Below are 7,544 nucleotides of genomic sequence, written 5' to 3' on the forward strand. Positions count from 1 at the left end.
ACCCTAATGGGCCAGGAGCCAAATTTTGCCAAACCTTGAAATACAGGGTTGGCTTATGAAAGGGTCATACAGCTTATAAATGAATGGGCTAATTGATGAGTATATACGGAATATTTAAATGCTACTTCCTCAATCTCCCCTTCCCTACAGAACAGGCTGAGGACTCAGGAAAGTAAGGGCATGTCTACACTGCCCACAGTTTGGGCTAAAGGGGCATTAAAGAGCAGTGTACATCAAAGTCCTGTGCTGCCATATCCCCATATGGACACTGCAGATGTGAACTTAGAAGTCCCAAGTTTGCTCGGCATTTGCACTCCCAGATGCCCTGCAGACATACCCTCAGAGCGCTACATGGGTAACCTGTGGTCCAGGTACATAGAATCAAGCAAGTAGAATCGCCTACTTGCTCCCCAAAGTGGGTGACGTGGGAGGAGTGAAGAAAGGGCAGAGCCTTGGCTCCACCCCCACCCCCAGTGGGTGGGAACAGTTAGGCTAGCGTGGAGGGGAAGGGATGTAGGGAGTTGCTGCTTTTGTAGGCCATCACTAAGTAACTGCCTGCTGAAGGCAAAGAGGAAGCAAGGAAGAAATTCAAGGAGTCACCATGGCACACGTGGAGGTGAAGCTTATGTGCCACCCATTTCTCGGGGCTGGTCTAAAAGGGAGGTTCTAGCCCTGTCTGAGCCACACTCTTCAGCAAATATCTTCACCCCCATGACAAATACACTCCTGGCCAGCAACATGCTCAGCACACACAAAGCTAGAGGTCACACAGTAAACAAGCCAGAGACTAACAACGTCTAAACAAACACTGGAACCTAAGGTCCAACTCTGCTGTGAGGTGCACGGAGGAGCCAAGGCTATACAGCAGAACGGGAGCATGAGGCTTCTGAGTTGCCACTCCTAAGAGGTACCACAGAGGCATTTTGGAATAAAAATATTTAGGGTTTCGGCTGATATATTTTGGGGTTTGCATTTTTTTTGTTGAAGTGTCAAAATTGTCAGCAGAACATTTCTGTGAAAACGAAATTTCTAATTTTTGCAGAACTTCCACAGGAAAATGTTGACAGGCAGCAATGCACCACAGAATAGAAGATTGGCTAGGGAATCTGGCCCACAGAGAAGTATTAGATGCCCCCAGCTACAACTCCCATGAAGCACTGCAGTGGTATTTCCTGCAGTGAAGGAGTTGCATTTTATTTAAGAGAGTGGTATGATTGCTCAGAGCTCCAGTATGAAACTGGAGAAAAGCCTGTCGAGAGTCTTTGGGTTAAGTTTAGAGGCGAGAGCAACAAGGATGATGTCATGGTGGGCAAGTGCAACAGGCCACCGGATCAGAAGGATGAGGTAGATGAGGCTTTCTTTGGACAACTAACTGAAGTTTCCAGATCACAGGCCCTGGTTATAATAGGGGTCTTCAATCACCCTGACATCTGCTGGGAGAGCAATACAGCAGGGCACAGACAATCCAGGAAGTTTTTGGAGAGTGATGGGGACAACTTCCTGGTACAAGTGCTGGAGAAACCAACTGGGGGGTATGCTCCTCTTGACCTGATGCTCACAAACAGGGAAGAATTGGTAGGGGAAGTAGAAGTGGGTGGCAACCTGGGCAGCAGTGACCATGAGATAGTCGAGTTCAGGATCCTGATAAAAGAAAGGAGAGTAGCAAAATATGGACCATGGACTTTGGAAAAGCAGACTTAGACTCCCTCAGAGAACTGAGGGGCAGGATCCCCTGAGAGGCTAATATGAGGGGGAAAGGAGTCCAGGAAAGCTGGCTGTATTTTAAAGAATCCTTATTGAGGGTGCAGAAACAAACCATCCCGATGTGCAGAAAGAACAGCAAATATGGCAGGTGACCAGCTTGGCTTAACAGTGAAATTTTTGGTTTAAACTCAAAAAGGAAGCTTACATGAAGTGGAAACTTGGACAGACAACTAGGGAGGAGTTTAAAAATATTGCTAGAGCATGTAGGGGTGTAATCAGGAAGTCCAAGGCACAATTGGAGTTGCAGGTAGCAAGGGATGTGAAGAGTAACAAGAAGGGTTTCTACAGGTATGTTAGCAACAAGAAAAAGGTCAGGGAAAGCATGAGACCCTTACTGAATGTGGGAGGCAACACAGTGACAGATGATGTGGAAAAAGCTGAAGGACTCCAAGCTTTTTTTTGCTTCGGTCTTCACAGACAAGGTCAGCTCCCAGACTGATGCACTTGGCCACACAATATGGGGAGGAGGTGAGCAGCCCTCAGTGGTGAAAGAACAGGTTAAGGACTATTTAGAAGAGCTGGACATGCAGATCTAATGCATCCAAAGGTGCTGAGGGAATAGGCTGATGTAATTGCAGAGTCATTGGCCATTATCTTTGAAAATTCATGGCCATCAGGGGATGTCCTGGACAATTGGAAAAAGACAAATATAGTGCCCATATTTAAAAAGGGGAAGAAAGAGAACTCAGGGAACTACAGCCTCACTTCAGTCCTCCATGAGTTTGCGAGGGTCCTCAAGAAATCCATTTTGAAGCACTTGGAGGAGAGGAAGGTGAACAGGAACAGTTAACACAGATTAACCAACCTGACCAACCTGACCAAACTGATTGCCTTCTATGATGAGATAACTGGCGGGTGTGATATATCTTGACTTTAACAAAACTTTTGATATAGACTCCCACAGTATTCTTTCCAGCAAGTTAAAGAACTATGGATTGGATGACTGGACTGTTAGGTGGACAGAAAGCTGGCTAGATTGTCAGGCTCAATGGGTAGTGATCAACGGCTCGATATCTAGTTCGCAGCCAGTATCAAGCGGAGTGCCGCAGGAGTTATTAATGATCTGGATGATGGGATGAACTGAACCCTCAGCAAGTTCACAGATTTGATAGCTGCCTTCAACTACCTGAAGGGGGTTCCAAAGAGGATGGAGCTAAGCTGTTCTCAGTGGTGGCAGATGACAGAACAAGGAGCAATGGTCTCAAGTTGCAGTATGGGAGGTCTAGGTTGGAGATTAGGAAACAATAAGAGGGTGGTGAAGCACTGGAATGGGTTACCTAGGAAGGTGGTGGAATCTCCTTCCTTAGAGGTTTTTAAGGCTCAGCTTGACAAAGCCCTGGCTGGGATGATTTAGTTGGCGCTGGTCCTGCTTTGAGCAGGCAGTTGGAGTACATCACCCCCTGAGGTTTCTTCCAACCCTAATATTCTATTATTCTATGATTCCAAACCAAAGGTTTGGCTGTAGGGCTGGCTTGCAGGCCCAAGTTAAGTCAAGACATGCCTGAACAAGAAACTGTTGACCAAGCCCGAACAAGAAATTACTTAAACAATGAACTACTGAGAATATTTGTAGTAAATAAGGGAGGCAGAAACTAACTAAGCTTACTATTGTGGGGTATTTTCACTGTAAACAAACCTGGGAGAAGCACCCTGAATTGATAAGCTTGCCTTATGCAATCTGCAAAGTGATTGGTCCATACACCCTCTGCGAAGTGATTGCTCTTTAATGCAAGTATAGATGTTAGTAGCTAGGAGAGATGTATAACATAAATTGGAGCCATGGTATCACCCTGTACCTAACCCCCGCCTGCATCTGGGCCTGGCCAGCATAGGCAAAGAGCTGTTACATGCTTAACAAAGTAACCTGAGTGAGGAGCTGGGGCTGAACTGAGTTTTTTGGATTTCAGAGAACTGGATGAAGTGTTCCCCCAGAACTGGACATGGTGTTCTGGATCAGCGGAGTGGAAAAGGTCTCAAAATTGGTTTAGTCAAATAGTTTCAGCTTTTCCGTGCAGTCAAAATTTCCTATACAGGGGGAAAAAATTTCAACCAGCTTGCATATACAACAATGCCTGTACTTTTCCCTACTCCAATTTAAACATAGGTATGACTGAGAAAGCTAAGAACTATAGCTATGGCAACAAAGATACTGCTTGTGGAATATTTATCTGTTCAGGTTCCTTGTTTACTGGGAGCTGAAGAGAAGCTTTATAAAGTTTATTTAAATCCAGCCAGCTGGTCATTTGAGGTTTCAGGGCTTCTGCTTTTGTTCCATGTCAATGCTTGGCTGTTCCTTAAAGATTCATGCTTTTCAAACACAGCTCAGAAAGCTGTGACGCTTGAGACTTTCAGCTTGATGGAGTAAGTATGTTTTGGAAAATTTTTATCAGTGCAGCAAATGTTCACTCCTGAGTGTGTGTATAAAATCAACAGCCAGTTGTTGTAGAGATAGATTTGATATGAAATTAACATTTTGATTTTTTATGCAGCGCTTGTTTTTCAATGCTGCTCTCTGAACAAATCTTTTTGTTTGCTTCCAGAATCTGAGGGCATGATTCTCTTCTCGCACAGCGCTGGTTTGACACCGATGTGACTCCATTGTCTTCTGTGAAGTTACTCCAGTGTAAAGGAAGAGCAGAATCAGACCCCAGACTTTCCCCACTGTTAAGTGTTTGTTTAAACCATTCCCTCAATTTCTTTGATTGCATTTCCTTGCATTCAAGAGCAGGCTTTACTTTTGCATTTTCCACTTGTATTCATTTAATATTAAGCAGGCTGGGAAAATGTTAAGCTTTATTACAGGTCTTTGGTTAAGTTATGAGGAACGTGAGTTCTAGCCTCCTGTAGCAAAATATCTGAGCATGTCACAATCTTTAATGTTCTTATCCTGCCACCCTGCTGTGAGGTAGGAAAGTGCTATTAATTTATCTCCATTTTAAAGATGTGAAAGCAGAGGCACAGAGAGACTAAGGGTACTGCTACATGACAAGTGGAAACCCACCACAGTGACTCTCAGAACCCAGATCTACTGACTCGGGCTAGCCCTCCTTGGGCCTCAGAGCCTGAGCTCCAGCCTGAGCGTCGACACAGCTATTTTTATCATCGGAGAGTGCGTCCAAGTCTATAGCCCCGGACTCCAAGAATCACTGCTGCAAGTTTCTCCTTGCCTTGTAGATGGACCCAAAGTGACTCACCCAAGGCCACATGAGAAATCTGTGGCAGAGGCAGGAACTTAAACAAGTTCTCACAAGTCCCACTCTAATGCTCCAACCACTGCGCCATCCTCCCTCTGTACCCATCCATCCTGCAAGTGACTCTACACAAGTAGACCCTTATGTCACCAGGGATGCCCACTGGCTCCTCTGAGTCTCTGTCCCTTGCAGGAGGGAGAACTTGGTGGAGTTTTCGGAGCCTCTGCTTGAGGATTTTTCCTTGGAGGGGCTGATCTGGCCCAGAATTTTGCTTAGAGTGGATAGTTACCCGGGTTGCAAAATCTGGTGCAGAACAGAGCATGCTAGGGGAAGAGGGAAGAGTGTTCTCTTGTCACAGTGACTGCACACTGATTTATTTACAGTGTAGCACAGCAAGCACAGGGCACTGCCTTTATTTAATTTAGCTGTGCAGCCAAGATAGTTATAAATCAAAGAGTTTTTACAGCATAGATGACATTATCCTGAGAGAGAACTGATTGTATCGGTTAGCTTAAGCTTCTTGCTTCAATGTCAACTGTGCTTTTAACATGTATCAACAAAGTTAATTACCAGATAATGATGGCCTCACAGGGGACCCTTGCTACTATGGTGCATGTTTCAGAGGAGAATCCCCCAAAGGAGATCCCAAATGCTGTATAAATTAGAATAGGACCATGTTAGGGGGAGCGTGTGCGGACCGTGTGCGTGCTGAGCCTAGTGGCCTGCTAGGCAAGGCTGAGAGCTTCTTAACAAGGCTGTGACCCCTAAGCCTTTTAGCACCCATCAAACCTTAACCAAGGGGCAGGGCTACTCAGGGAGACCAGGGCTTTAAAAAGCCTGCTCCTAAGTGACCAGAGGAGCTAGTCAACAGGAACTGCTAACAGAGGAATTTTGTGAGGGAGTATAAAGGGGGAGTGGAAGCAGGAGTGTAGCAGAGTGGATCTCTGCTCCGGTCCTGAAGGGGTTAAAACAGCCCTGGACGAGGGGCTGGGGCTGGAGCTTGAGAAAGCAGCCTTTTAGTCTGGGCTGATTGGGGGAAGTGGTGGCAGCTGGGGCCATGCCCCAAACTGAGCAATAGGCCCTTATATAAGGTAGAGAAGCCAGGAGCACAGAGAGTCTCCCTCTGCCTGTAGAGGGAGAAGGGCCTGGCTGCCGAGAAACCAGACAAGGTACCTAGTGTGGAGCAGGGCTGGGGAAAGGCAGTGGAGCTGGGGAGCTCCTGCCTGGAAAGCCCCAGTCTGGGGCTTAGGATTAGGTCAGGAGGTACTGAGGCTGCAGGGTGCAACCCAGCGGTAGGCCAAGGCAGCAGGTCCAGCCCCCTTTGCTGATGATGAGAGGCTAATACTGCAGTCTGCCCCAGGGTGTGGGGCTAGCTAATGACTGGGCAGTTGCCAAGACACTGAGGCAAAGTGGGGATAGAGGGTGGTGGTGGGGGTTCCCAGGGAGGGGAAACCCCTGAGAGAGGAAGGGGTTACTGCCAGGGGGCAGAACCCCACATAAAAGGGACACCGGGGTCCAGGGAGGAACACGGGGCCAGTAGCCGAAAGGCGGATCACCAGCCTGCAGAGGGTGCTCCGAGCTGGAGTTTGAGCTAATTCCCAGGACAACCAGCAGGAGGCGCCACGGGGGTGAGTCCACTCAGTTACAAGGAGATAGAACTAAACATTCTTTAAACTTAAAAGTCCAAAACACCCTCTTGATATAAACAAAAACAACAACAAAGGAACCAGCTGCAGGAATAAAAAGAGAATGCAGGCACAAGTCCAACAACAGAGTGGGGGCTACCCAGTTTATTCACCAATGCAGCATGTATGATTACCTGCCCTGTGGGCAGGTGGTGTATGTGTGCATTTGGTGCAAGGCGCTCCTGGCCCTCAGAGACCACGTACGGGCTTTGGAGACCAGAGTCACTGAATTGGAGGAGCTGAGGGAGACAGAGGTACATAGATGAGACTTTCTGGGACACAGTAGAACAGTCCTATCCTCGGTCTGACAGCCTCTCCGCAGTAAAGGAGGATGAAAGTCCCAGGGAAGGAGAGCATCTAACTGGATCAGAGGGAAACAATCTCATAACTGGGACCCTCCTTCCAGATGATGATGTAGTATCCTCTCGCACTGAGAATACCTCTCCTGGGGAGGGAACTCCAGTTATTAGAAAGAGACAGGTATTAGTAATGGGTGATTCGATCATTAGAAATATAGACAGCTGGGTTTGCAATGACCGGGAGAATTGCATGGTGACTACATTTAGATAAATTTATGTGTAGTGCTCGGGAGGAGCCTGTGGTCGTAGTACATGTAGGTACCCATGACATAGGGAAGGAAAGGAGAGAGGTTCTGGAGGCCAAATTTAGGCTGTTACCTAATAGAATAGGTTGTGCTGGTGGGAGAGTGGCACTATATTTGAAAGAAAGCATAGAACAAATGAAAATAAAAAAACGTAAATGAATCAAACTGTATTATAGGCCAGGAGGTATTAGAGTACGGAATTTCTCCATACTCCAATAATAATAATAATATAGTGTAAGGCTATATTACCGACCACTTGATCAGGATGGTGATAGTGACTGTGAAATGCACAGGGAGATT

The sequence above is a fragment of the Gopherus evgoodei genome, chromosome 11 (genome assembly GCF_007399415.2).
Source record: "Gopherus evgoodei ecotype Sinaloan lineage chromosome 11, rGopEvg1_v1.p, whole genome shotgun sequence".
NCBI lineage: Eukaryota > Metazoa > Chordata > Testudines > Testudinidae > Gopherus > Gopherus evgoodei.